Genomic DNA, 14,300 nt, shown 5'->3' with positions numbered 1-14,300 from the left:
GGCTGGATACAGATCTCAACAGCATCATCCATTCTGCTCATCATGAAAGCTTCAAAAGATGATGCTGGAATTGACAGATTGAAATTCTAGCTCTGTCAATTCCCATCTGTAAGATGGAAATAGTTTCTTTCCACCTCTTGGGATTGTTGTGAAGCAAAAGATAAGAGCATGTGTAAAGTACTAACCCGGTGCCCGGCACAGAACAGGCACACAAGAAGTGTCAAGTTCATGCTCATCTCTCTTCTCTACCAAATCAACGCAACTGGACCTATAAAAGTGCTGCATAGTCTAAGCATCTTCTCGAATATACTCTAACCAAACATAATAAAGAAACAGAATCACATATGGCTCAATTCAGAGTGGCCAAGGGAATTAAACATATGTATGTATAATACATACATACAAACATATACCATCCAGGTGTAATCTGGACAAATCTTTACCCAGGTATCACAAAGGTATTAGTATCCCTTTTAAACACTTGAAGTTTGAACAGCTGAGAAAGAAAATGAATGAAGGTGTTTCTACATTTAGACAGGTTGTCCACCCGGCCAAAAAAATAAAAACTTTTCTTAATCCAAATGAAGGAAAGAAGGAGAGGGGGAAAAAAAAAAGAAACAGATGAAAGTATCGGATAGCCAGCCGTGGTGGCAACCGCCTGTAGTCCCATTTACTTGGGAAGCTGAGGTGGGAGGATCACTTGAGCTTTGGAGGTCAGGCTGCAGTGAGCTGAGATCACACCACTGCTCTCCAGCCTGGGGGACAAAGTGAGACCCTTTCTCAAAACAAACAAACAAAAAAAAAAACCTTAGAAAAAAATTTTTTTAAGTAAAACAAGAAAATGTCTACACAAAAACTTGGATGTGGCCGGCCACGGTGACTCCCCTGTAATCCCAGCACTTTGGGAGGCCGAGGCAGGCAGATCACGAGGTCGGGAGATTGAGACCATCCTGACCAACATGGTGAAACGCTGTCTCTACCAAAAATACAAAAATTAGTTGGGTGTGGTGGCGCATGCCTGTAATCCTAGCTACTTCGGAGGCTGAGGCAGGAGAATGGCTTGAACCCAGGAGGCAGAGATTGCAGAGAGCCAACAATGTGCCAGTGCACTCCAGCCTGGGCAACAGAGCGAGACTCTGTCTAAAAAAAAAAAAAACAAGGGAGCTGCTGTGTAAACTAGTTCAACCATTGTGGAAGTCAGTGTGGCGATTCCTCAGGGATATAGAGCTAGAAATACCATTTTACCCAGCCATCCCATTACTGGGTATACACCCAAAGGACTATAAATCATGCTGCTATAAAGACACATGCACATGTATGTTTATTGCGGCACTATTCACAATAGCAAAGAGTTGGAACCAACCCAAATGTCCAACAACGATAGACTGGATTAAGAAAATGTGGCACATATACACCATGGAATACTATGCAGCCATAAAAAATGATGGGTTCATGTCCTTTGTAGGGACATGGATGAAACTGGAAAACATCATTCTCAGTAAACTATCGCAAGGACAAAAAACCAAACACCGCATGTTCTCACTCATAGGTGGGAACTGAACAATGAGAACTCATGGACACAGGAAGGGGAACATCACACTCCGGGGACTGTTGTGGGGTGGGGGGAGGGGGGAGGGACAGCATCAGGAGATATATCTAATGCTAAATGATGAGTTAATGGGTGCAGCAAAACAACATGGCACATGGATACATATGTAACAAACCTGCACATTGTGCACATGTACCCTAAAACCTAAAGTATAATAATAAAAAAACAAAAAACAAAACAAAAAAAAACAGGCCAGGCGCAGTGGCTCAGGCCTGTAATCCTAGCATTTTGGGAGGCTGAGGCGGCAGATCACGAGGTCAGGAGTTCAAGACCAGCCTGGCTAATATGGTGAAACCCCATCTCTACTAAAAATACAAAAATTAGCTGGGCGTGGTGGTGCACGCCTCTAGTCCCAGCTACTTGGGAGGCTGAGGAAGAACTGCTTGAACCCGGGAGGCGGAGGTTGCAGTGAGCCGAAATCACGCCACCGCACTCCAGCCTGGGTGACAGAGCAAGGCTCTGTCTCAAAGAAAAAAAAAAAAAAAAAAAGGAATAAACTACTGCATGCTACAATGTGAGTGAACCTTGAAAACATTATGGTAACTTAAAGAAACCAGATGCTAAAAGCTATGCATTATATATTATCCCATTTATATAAAATGTCCAGAATAGGCAAGTTTACACAGGCAGAAAGTGGATTAGTGGTTGTCTTGGGTAGGGGAAGATGGAGGAAAATAGAGTTACTGCTAATGGTTATGGGGTTTCTTTTTGGACTAATTAAAAAAGGTTCTAAAATTTATTATTTTTCTCTTGTATTGCTTGTGCTGTTGGTGTCATATTTAAGAAACTACTGCCCAATCCAAGGTCAGTAAGATTTCCAACTACATTTCCTTCTAAGAGTTTTATAGTTTCTTTTCTCTTTTTCTTTAAATATTTCTCTGTTTTTCTTTTTCCAGCTACTGCAGATCAAAGTTTTAGTTCTTATATTTAGGTCTTTGATCCATTTGGAATTAATTTTTGTATGTGGTGTGAGGTAGGGGTCCAAACCACATTCTTTTCCATATGGATATTCAGTAGTCCCAGTAGCATTTATTGAAAACACGATTCTTTCTCTATTGAATGGTCTTGACACTCTTGTTGAAAATCAGTTGACCATAGATGCATGTGTTTATTTCTGTACTGTCATGAGTATGGTAAGTGTGGTGATGGTTGTACAATTCTCAGAATATACTAAAAACCATTCCACTGTTTACTTTGAATGGGTGAATTGTATGGTATGTGAATTGTTTCAATAACAGGTTTTTTTTTTTTTGAGACAGCATCTTGCTGTGTCACCAAGGCTGGAATGCAGTTGTGCTCTCTCAGGTCACTGCGACCTCTGCCTCCTGGCTTCAAGCAATCCTCCCTCCTTGGCCTCTCAAGTAGCTGGGATTACAAGCATTCACCACAACACCTGGCTAATTTTTTTTTTCTTCACCTGGCTAATTTTTGTAGTTTTCCCAGAAATGGGGTTTCACAATGTTGGCCAGGCTGGTCTAGAACTCCTGACCTCAAGTGATCGGCCCATACCCGGCCTCAATAAATTTTCTGTTTGTTTGTTTTGAGACGGAGTCTCACTCTGTTACCCAGGCTAGAGTGCGGTGGCATGATCTTGGCTCACTGCAACCTCCACCTCCTAGGTTCAAGCGATTCTCCAAGCTCAGCCTCAGCCTCGGCTGGGGCTATAGGCACATGCTACCATGCATGACTAATTTTTGTATCTTTTTGGAGAGATGGGGTTTCACCATGTTGGCCAGACTGGTCTTGAACTCCTGACCTCAAGTGATCCACCCGCCTCAGCCCCCCAAAGTGCAGGGATTATAAGTGTGAGCCACTGTGTCCAGCCAATAATAGTTTTTTTGTTTTGTTTTTTAAAAAAACGTCAGCCGGGCGTGGTGGCTCACGCCTGTAATCCCAGCACTTTGGGAAGCCGAGGCAGGCAGATCACAAGGTCAGGAGATTGAGATCATCCTGGCTAACACGGTGAAACCCCATCTCTACTAAAAATACAAAAACAATTAGCCGGGCATGGTGGTGGCCGCCTGTAGTCCCAGCTACTTGAGAGGCTGAGGCAGGAGAATGGCATGAACCCGGAAAGGTGGAGCTTGCAGTGAGCTGAGATAGTGCCACTGCACTCCAGCCTGGGCGACAGCGCGAGACTCCGTCTCAAAAAGAAAAAGAAAAAGAAAAGAAAATAATAAAAAAGTGAAGATTGCAGTCAAGTTGGACATGTAGCATACACGCTGTATTTACAACCACTAATATTAATGACTTCACCAAGTTTATGATATATAAAAAGAGAGTTGGTTCAAGGACTAAGCCTTCATGCCTTTCAACATTTGAGGTAGAGAGATAAAGAGGAATCTTCAAAGGAGATAAAACCAATGAAAGAGGTAGGAAGAAAACTAAGTGAGCATTGTATTCTAGAAGCAGTGAAGACAGTGTTTCAAGGGGAAGGGAATGACCAGCTGGGTAAAACGCAGCCACTTTCCCCAAACTGAGAACTGACAATAGGCTACTGGATTTAGCAATACAAAGGTCCTCAGTGACCTTGATAAGAGCTGTTTCAATTGAGTGATGAGGGCAGATACCTGAGTGGAGTGGATTCAAGGAGGATGGAAGAAGAAAAATCAGAAAACCAAGAAAAGAGAATTCTTGAGAACTTTTCATCTTAAAAGAAGTAGCAGGGGCTGGGCACAGTGGCTCACGCCTATAATCCCAGCACTTTAGGAGCCCAAGGTGGGTGGATCACTTGAGGTCAGAAGTTTGAGACTAGCCTGGCCAACATGGTGAAACCCCATCTCTACTAAAAACACAAAAAATTAGCCAGGTGTGATCGCACATGGTTGTAATCCCAGCTACTTGGGAGGTTGAGGAAGGAGAATCACATGAACCCAGGAGACGGAGGTTGCAGTAAGCCGAGATCACGCCATTGCACTCTAGCCTGGGCGTCAAGAGTGAAACTCTGTCTCAAAAAACAACAACAACAACAACAACAACAACAAAAAGCATGGGAATGGACTAGTATCTGCAGGGGAAGTAGAATCACGGTAAATTAATTTGTTATTCCTGTTTTCAAGATGGAAGAAATAGCAGCAGTTAGTATGCCGATAGGAATGTACCACTAGAGTGGTAATATTTAGCAGAGAGCAGAGGAAGGTTGGAACAGCACTCTGGATGGACTCAGGAAGTGAGAATGAAATTTTGTTTGCAAATGGAGGTATTGGCCCTTGCAAGGATCATGTACAACTCATAGCTAGTTACAGGAAAGGGGGAAAAGGCAGATATATAAGTACGTGGGTGGATACGGTGGCAAGTGCCATTGTTTTCTCAATGAAATAGGAAGGTCATCAACAAAGGCTAAGAAAGGAGTTTTTAAAAGAGAGGAGAAAGTATGGAAGAGTCCTCTAGGAGGTTGGAGAATGAAGGAACTATGGAAATACAGCAGGATTCCCAGACAGCATTAGGGGCCTGTTTAAGATTAGCAATCGTCAATTAAGAGTGAGGCCAGCGAATGTGCTCAGTGTTTCTTCTAACCCACAAGCACACCCACAAAGTAGGCAGAGATTTGGATTTAACCAGAGTTGTGATTTAGCCAAGCAAGTGTGACAAGGCAAAAAAGGGGAAGAGGATTGAGAGTGTAGTACACGAGGCAGTCATTATAATGACTGACCATGGAATTTAAGTTATTTAAGGAGAAAAGTACAGGCATGAGGGCATGAGGGAAAGGGAGAAGAAAATAGGTTCAATGGGCTGTAGTTCCTGCTGGAGTCAAAGATGGTTGAAAGGACTGATATTATAAACAGGAGATAAATGGAGTCACAGGGGCAACTCTTATGGCTGACAAGGTAAGGAAACCTACTCTACCATTTTACAAAACTACAAAGAATGTCATAGGCCCAGCTATAGGGCTAAAAAGGATTCCCACAATTCAATTTTTGATAGCCAAACTGACAGCAATTTAATAACAATACGAGATACCATTTATTAGAGCCACAGCACTTTCTTTTTTCTTTTCTTTTTTTTTTTTTTCAAGAGACAGGGTCTCACTATGTTGCCCAGGCTGGAGCGCAGTGGTGTGATCACAGCTCATTACAGCCTTGACTTCTCGGGCTCATGCAATCCTCCTGCCTCAGCCTCCCAAAGTGCTGGGATTATAGGAACGAGCCACTATACATGGCTAGAGCCACACCACTTTCTAGCTATGTAACACTGGCTGAGTTCCCTAACCACTGGGTCTTAGTTTCCCTATCTGTGAAATAGGAATGTTAACAGTAATCACCTCAAGGGATGAGGATTCCATAATTGAATGTTAAGCATTTAGAACTGTGCCGGGCACTTAGTAAGATGAAATACATGTCTGTTATAGTGATATTCTTTTTCTTTCTTTCTTTTTTTCTTTTTGAGACAGTCTCACTCTGTTGCCCAGGCTGGAGTGCTGCCTCTGGGTTCAAGCGATTCTTGTGCCTCAGCCTCCTGAGTAGCTGGGATTAAAGGCACGCGCCACCATACTTGGCTAATTTTTGTATTTTTAGTAGAGACGGGGTTTCACCATGTTGGCCAGGCTGGTCTCGAACTCCTGGCCTCAAGTAATCTGCCTGCCTCAGCCTCCCAAAGTGCTGGGATTACAGGGGTGGGCCACTGCGCCTGGCCAGCAATATTTTTATTACACACTACCGTTACAATCTACTTTGTTGTATATATTTTTTTAATGCAATAACCAACAAAAACTGCTATGAAAGCAAAAGTCTCAGTAGGGAAGAGTTCAAACACTGAAGTATTAAGACTGGCTAATCCATCCATCCTTCCTTCCTTCCTTCCTTCCTACTGGCTAATCCTTCCTTCCTTCCTTCCTTCCTACTGGCTAATCCTTCCTTCCTTCCTACTGGCTAATCCTTCCTTCCTTCCTACTGGCTAATCCTTCCTTCCTTCCTACTGGCTAATCCTTCCTTCCTTCCTTCCTTCCTTCCCTCCTTCCCTCCCTCCCTCCCTCCCTCTGTGGCCCAGGCTGCAATCTACTCGGCTCGCTGCTGCTTTTTCTCCTTTGGCTGCAGGCGCGCGTTCGCCATGTTGGCCACGCTGGTCGCCAGCTCCTGACGCCGAGTGCTCTGCCCGCCTCAGCCTCCCGAGGTACTGGGACTGCAGACGGAGCCTCGCTCACCCGGTGCTCGGTGTTGCCCGGGCTGGAGTGCGGTGGCATGGTCTGGGCTCGTGGCAGCCTCCGCCTCCCAGCCGCCTGCCTTGGCCTCCCAGGGTGCTGGGATTGCAGCCCCTGCCCGGCCGCCGCCGCCCGTCTGGGAGGTGGGGAGCGTCTCTGCCCGGCCGCCCCTCTGCCCGGCCTCCCCATCTGGGAAGTGAGGAGCGCCTCTGCCCGGCCACCCATCGTCTGGGAAGTGAGGAGCGCCTCTGCCCGGCCGCCCCGTCTGGGAAGAAGTGAGGAGCGCCTCTGCCCTGCCGCCCTGTCCGGGAAGAAGGGAGGAGCGCCTCTGCCCGGCCACCCATCGTCTGGGAAGTGAGGAGCGCCTCTGCCCGGCCACCCATCGTCTGGGAAGTGACGAGTGCCTCTGCCCGGCCACCCATCGTCTGGGAAGTGAGGAGCGCCTCTGCCCGGCTGCCCCGTCTGGGAAGTGAGGAGCGCCTCTGCCTGGCCGCCCCGTCCGGGAAGAACTGAGGAGCGCCTCTGCCTGGCCGCCCCGTCCAGGAATAAGTGAGGAGCGCCTCTGCCCGGCCGCCCCGTCTGGGAGGAGGTGAGGGGCGCCTCTGCCCGGCCACCCATCGTCTGGGAAGTGAGGAGCGCCTCTGCCCGGCCGACACCCCGTCTGGGAAGTGAGGAGCGCCTCTGCCCGGCCGCCCTGTCCGGGAAGAAGGGAGGAGCGCCTCTGCCCGGCCACCCATCGTCTGGGAAGTGAGGAGCACCTCTGCCCGGCCACCCATCGTCTGGGAAGTGAGGAGCGCCTCTGCCCGGCCACCCATCGTCTGGGAAGTGAGGAGCGCCTCTGCCCGGCCGCCCCGTCTGGGAAGTGAGGAGCGCCTCTGCCCGGCCGCCCCGTCTGGGAAGAACTGAGGAGCGCCTCTGCCTGGCCGCCCCGTCCAGGAATAAGTGAGGAGCGCCTCTGCCCGGCCGCCCCGTCTGGGAGGAGGTGAGGGGCGCCTCTGCCCGGCCACCCATCGTCTGGGAAGTGAGGAGTGCCTCTGCCCGGCCGACACCCCGTCTGGGAAGTGAGGAGCGCCTCTGCCCGGCCGCCCCGTCTGGGAAGTGAGGAGAGCCTCTGTCCGGCCACCCACCGTCTGGGAAGTGAGGAGCGCCTCTTCCCGACCACCCACCGTCTGGGAAGTGAGGAGCGCCTCTGCCCGACCACCCACCGTCTGGGAAGTGAGGAGCGCCTCTGCCCGGCCACCCACCGTCTGGGAAGTGAGGAGCGCCTCTGCCCGGCCACCCACCGTCTGGGAAGTGAGGAGCGCCTCTGCCCGGCCACCCACCGTCTGGGAAGTGAGGAGCGCCTCTGCCCGGCCACCCACCGTCTGGGAAGTGAGGAGCGCCTCTGCCCGGCCACCCACCGTCTGGGAAGTGAGGAGCGCCTCTGCCCGGCCACCGATCGTCTGGGAGGTGAGGAGCGCCTCTGCCCGGCCGCCCCGTCTGGGAAGTGAGGAACGTCTCTGCCCGGCCGCCCCGTCTGGGAAGAAGTGAGGAGCGCCTCTGCCCGGGCGCCCCGTCCGGGAAGAAGTGAGGAGCGCCTCTGCCCGGCCGCCCCGTCTGGGAAGTGAGGAGAGCCTCTGCCCGGCCACCCATCGTCTGGGAAGTGAGGAGCGCCTCTGCCTGGCCACCCATCGTCTGGGAAGTGAGTAGCGCCTCAGCCCGGCCGCCCCGTCTGGGAAGTGAGCAGCGCCTCTGCCCGGCCGCCCTGTCTGGGAAGTGAGGAGCGCCTCTGCCTGGCCACCCATCGTCTGGGAAGAAGTGAGGAGCGTCTGCCTGGCCGCCCCGTCTGGGAAGTGAGGAGCGCCTCTGCCCGGCCGCCCCGTGTCTGGGAAGAAGTGAGGAGCGCCTCTGCCCGGCCGCTCCATCTGGGAGGTCTACCACAGAGGCCAGAAGCAATGTGGGGGCTCAATGTGGTGGCTCACGCCTGTGGTCCCGGCACCCTGGGGGGCGAGGCGGGTTGATCACTTCGGGCTAGGAGTTCGAGACCAGTCTGGCCAACTTGGCGAAACATGAAAAATACAACAGACAAACTAACCAACCAACTCAGTGACAACAAAACAGGTCTATCCTGGAGTCATACTCTAATTTTTTCTATTTTCCTCCCTTTCTGATCCTTTATCCCACTTTCTTTTTCTTCCTCTTCCTTCTCCCTCTTCTTCGTCAAATAGAGGATTGAGTTATTATCACTGATCCATATAAAGTCCCTCTCTCATTTATTTTAACTCCCACCCCCCATTTCTATTCCCCGACTTCCCATGTGTAACCTTCCTAATATGTTTGATAAGCATCTTTTTGTTTGTATGTATTTTTAGAAAATGTTTATTGTTTTTGTGTGCAAAAAAAATTAATAAACAAAATTGTAATTAGCTTTATTGATATATAGTTAAAATTCAATAAAATTAACCAATTTTAAGTGCAAAAAAAAAAAAAAAAAGACTGGCTAAGGCTCAAATCATTACAGAATTTTTCCAAGTACTTTTCCTAATCTGCTCCTGTTTCTTCACTTTCTAGAGGCAAGGGGGAAATGACACATGTCATCCAAAAGGGCTCTGAGCTCAGGGGAATGCTATAAACATTGACCTTGCTGTTGGGTAATGGGTTCAACTTCATTCTAAACTCTTGTTTCCAGGTTCTATGCCAGTACTTTTACTCTTGCCCACACAGTTGCTCAGTCACATGTAACAGCAACAGCTTAAAAAACAAAAAAAACATAACCTTAGAATGTTTTTCTTATATAGGAACATTTTAAATGTTCGTTTAAACACAGATGAGAGTTCTTTTACAACTCAAATAAGATGCTTAGTTATTGGTCATTTGACTATTATGCAGATCACTAGAAGAGGGAGGAAAATTCAGGCCCTTGCTGACCTGCCACCTGACTCAAACCATGGAGTTATTGGATCAATCCCACACAAGACCCCTCTGTGGGATCCTATCCCAGACAGACGTATAGGCCTCACCAGCATGCTGCCTATTTGACAGTTTCTATTGGCAGCACCCCAAGGAAGCAAAAGCACCAGGCTGAGTGCAGACCCATGACTAGCTGCCTCTTGCAGGCCTGACTTGAAATCCCACCCACCCCATCCCCCCACTGCCTGGTGTTTTCTTTTAGAGCTGCTCAGATGTGGATCCAAGATAAAAATTTCTTATGCTCTAGTCTAGCCATTGGCAGAAGCAATCATCCCATCGGAAAGAAAAATGGAAAGAAACAGTAAACTCTGGAACAAGTTAGACACATTCAGATTCTTCAGAACAGAGGGCTGGGAAAGAGAAAGTGGGGCTCCTATGAATCCCCTCTTACGAAATGTCCTCTGGAGTGGGGGCCGAGTTCTTCGTTCGCTTATTATTTAATTGGTCCCTAAGAACAAACTAAGGTTATAGGAGGGGCTATATGATCTTTCCTGTGGTAGTCTTATAACAACTCATAGAGAAATTTTGGCCAAATGGTAGATATGGTCTCTAGCAAAGAGCTAAACAGGTATAAGCATTTTGGGGCACAATTTTTGGGGGATGGTCAGGGAGAGGTGTGCTGTGAATAGGTTTCACTTCCAGGTACAAGTTTCCGGAAATTACAACAGAAACAAAAACAAAATAAAATAGGCCAGGCGTGGTGGCTCAGGCCTGTAATCCCAGCACTTTGGGAGGCCGAGACAGGTGGATCACAAGGTCAGGAGATCGAGACCATCCTGGCTAACACGGTGAAACCCCATCTCTACTAAAAATACAAAAAAATTAGCCGGGCGTGGTGGCGAGCACCTGTAGTCCCAGCTACTTAGGAGGCTGAGGCAGGAGAATGGCATGAACCCGGGAGGCAGAGCTTGCAGTGAGCCGAGATGGTGCCACTGCACTCCAGCCTGGGCGATGGAGCGTGACTTTGTCTCAAAAAATAAATTAATTAATTAATTAAATTAAATAATAAAATCCACAAATGTGGAACAACATGAAACAATGAAGAGGACATTAAATAAGAAACAGAAGTTGTGAAACAAGCATAATATGCTTTCTACGGCTTTACACACACCCGTTCATCCAGAGGCGAAAATTTGGAGACATATACACCAGAGGGATCATAGGGGAAACTTCCGCTTTCTACATTAATGTTTAAAATCTTCACAGTGAATATTCTGATTATTTTCGTGACCAGGAAAGAAGCAGGAAGAACTTTTGTTTCTTAAAAGATTTGCTTAAAAGACAGAAAATACTGATTTGGAAACCACAAAGTTCTGTTGTCTTCTGTTTCTGCGCAGCACGTGCGAGTTCAGCCTTTCCAACTCCCTCACCTCCTCCAGGGCTTTCCTTCTTTTGTAACTTCTTCCTCTTCCTTCTGCAAATGCTGCCTCTTTCTAAACCCCTTCCTGTCATCTTACAAGCCATCTTTTTTTTTTTTTTTTGAGACGGAGTCTTGCTCTGTCACCCAGGCTGGAGTGAAGTGGCGCGGTCTCAGCTCACTGCAAGCTCCGCCTCCCGGGTTCACGCCATTCTCCTGCCTCAGCCCCTCCGAGTAGCTGGGACTACAGGTGACCGCCACCACGCCCGGCTACTTTTGTATTTTTAGTAGAGACGGGGTTTCACTGTGGTCTCCATCTCCTGACCTCGTGATCTGCCCGCCTCGGCCTCCCAAAGTGCTGGGATTACAAGCATGAGCCACTGCGCCCGGCCTAAGCCATCTTTTTTGTTTGAGATTAATTTCCTGCAGAAAGTCAATCCCAAGCCACTGTTGCCAACTCTACAAAAATCACCAGAAAGAAGTAACCCAACTCTTTTCCAACTCAAACTACCTTTATCTTTATTCCTATGATTACTGTACTTCTTCATGTGTATATTTACTGAACTTTTACGAGGCACCTAACTCCATATCATAGGTAATAAACACTCACAATAGACTTTTTAAAAAAATGTTCTCAACTAACACATTTGAATCATAGTAAGTACTCTGCAATCAGTAACACTATGCCTTCTCTTAATAGTAAACTCCGAGCCTCAATTCCCTAAGCCAAGGACAGTAAACAGGCTTAGTCTCACACATCAGCTCCAGCAGTTAGTATGGACTGTGGGCACTTGGAGTACTGTGTTAAGGATTCTGGGCTCGGCGCGGTGGCTCACGCGTGTAATCTCAGCACTTTGGGAGGCCAAGGCAGGTGGATCACCTGAGGTCAGGAATTCGAGACCAGCCTGGCCAACATGGTGAAACCCCGTCTCTACTAAAAATAAAAAATTAGCCAGGTGTGGCGGCATGCACCTGTAAGTCCTAGCTACTGGGGAGGCTGAGTCAGGAGAATCACTTGAACCCAGGAGGTGGAGGTTGCAGTGAGCCAAGATCACGCCACTGCACTCCAGCATGGGTGACAGAGTGAGACTCTGTCTCAAAAAAAAAAAAAAAAAAAAAAAAGAAAAAAGAAAAGGTTTCTGAGTCCCTGTAGGGCTCCATAATAAACAGTGAGGTAAATTATAACAGTGTCAGTCATGGCCAAAGAACAAGGTTGGGGGTCAGTGGCTCTTCCCTCCTACATAGCCTGTTTGGGGCCTCGGCTGGTGTGACCTTTTTTTTTTTTTTTGACGGAGTTTCACTCTTTCACCCAGGCTGGAGTGAAGTGGCGTGATCTCAGGTCACTGCAACCTGCACCTCCCAGGTTCAAGAGATTCTCCTGCCTCAGCCTCCCGAGTAGCTGGGATTACAGGTGTCTGCCATCACGCCTGACTAATTTTCGTATTTTTAGTAGAGACGGGGTTTGGCCATGTCGGCCAGGCTGGTCTCAAACTCCTGACGTCAGGTGATCCATCCACCTTGGCCTCCCAAAGTGCCAGGTTTACAAGCGTGAGCCACTGCATCCAGCCTGGTGTGACTTTCTTAACCTTGGTGTATCTGGAGTCCAGTCACTGTGAAATGATGCTTTATTTAAAGAAGGTGTGGGTATGTGAATGTGGGGGGTGGGGTAGGGGAAGGTATCTTTTCTTGAGAATCTTTAACTGTTCTATAGCAACGCAAAGGAGAATGAGATGGCAATTTAAGGGGGTGGAGAGAAAAGATGACTTAATTGCAAGGAATTTCCAACTTGAGTCAAATTTCAAGTCATAAGAACTTAAGCTGTTTTTCTCCAGTCACCTCACAAACCCATCCACTCTAGTCTCAGATTAAACAGAGCTGCATAAAATCAATGCGGAAATTTTTCTCCATTTTCCCCAAAGCTTATTCAACATTGGGGGTTCCTGCTTACCTGGTTTCTCCTCTTCCAATTACCAATTACCAAATTACAGGAAAGAAAAGTAAGCTTGGGATCACCAATGATCCCATAAATCATCCTAAGAATGCAACACCGTCTCTGAATGCTTCCTAAACATAGATGACGCAGAATAGTATGATGCTAAAGACAGCCTCCTAGACTCTCAGCACAAGGGCAAGTTCACTTGATCCATTTTCTGAAATTACACATTTACTGATTCTCTCTGTACCATAAGAACACTATGGAAGAGTTTCCAGCAGCACTGTCCAACAGGACTTTCTGCAATGATGGAAATGTTCTTTATGTATGCTGTCGAATTACAGCAGTCACTGACCATTTGTGGTTACCAAGCACTGAAAATGTGGCTAGAGTAACTCAGAAATGGAATTTAAATATTGTTCATTAATTTTCACTAATTTAAATTTATTTATTTAAATTAATTTTTTTTTTTTTTTGAGACAGAGTCTCGCTTTGTCGCCCCGGCTGGAGTGCAGTGGCACAGTCTCGGCTCACTGCAAGCTCCGCCTCCCAGGTTAACGCCATTCTCCTGCCTCAGCCTCCTGAGTAGCTGGGACCACAGGTGCCCACCACCACACCCGGCTAATTTTTTTTGTATTTTTAGTAGAGACGGGGTTTCACCGTGTTAGCCAGGATGGTCTTGATCTCCTGACCTTGTGATTCGCCCGCCACAGCCTCCCAAAGTGCTGGGATTACAGGCGTGAGCCACCGTGCCCAGCCAATTAATTATTTTTAAAAAAATTTTTTGAGACAGAGTCTCACTCTGTCGCCCAGGCTGGAGTGCAGTGGCATGATCCCGTCTCACTGCAACCCCCACTTCCTGGGTCCAAGCAATTCTCCTGCCTCAGCCTCCCGAGTAGCTGGGATTACAGGCGCCCACCACCATGTCAGCCCACTCCAGCGTGAGCAACAGAGCGAGACGGATGGATGGATGGACGGAAGGATTAGTGTACTGAAAACAGAGGTAAGGAATTACCTATAGTAAAGCATATAAAGAATTGGAAAACACAAAAGAGTTTAAGAAACAGGAAGGTAGAAAGAAGGCCCAATATATGATTTCTAGGATTTTCAAAAGGAGGGATGGGAGAGAATAAAAGAAAGGTAAAATTTGAAGAGATAACTAGATGATAATTTCTTAGGTGCTATGAAACACATGATATTAGATATTCAAGGACAAACAGCAAATAGATGCATAAAAATAAATTAAATCCAGAACATATGACAGTTAATTTGAAGCGCACCATGAGTAAAGACAAGATAAAGCAGCCAAGAGAAA

At 47.4% G+C, this 14,300-nt stretch overlaps 1 protein-coding gene across 4 annotated transcripts in view; it reads right to left on the bottom strand.

Moving 5' to 3' along the window:
* ZNRF1 (zinc and ring finger 1) overlaps nucleotides 1–14,300 on the bottom strand; it is a 112,522-nt gene that overhangs the window by 75,155 nt on the left and 23,067 nt on the right. The window lies entirely within an intron of this gene.

This window comes from Nomascus leucogenys, chromosome 2, assembly GCF_006542625.1.
Source record: "Nomascus leucogenys isolate Asia chromosome 2, Asia_NLE_v1, whole genome shotgun sequence".
Taxonomy (NCBI): Eukaryota; Metazoa; Chordata; class Mammalia; order Primates; family Hylobatidae; genus Nomascus; species Nomascus leucogenys.
This window is presented reverse-complemented; position numbering and strand designations above follow the sequence as displayed.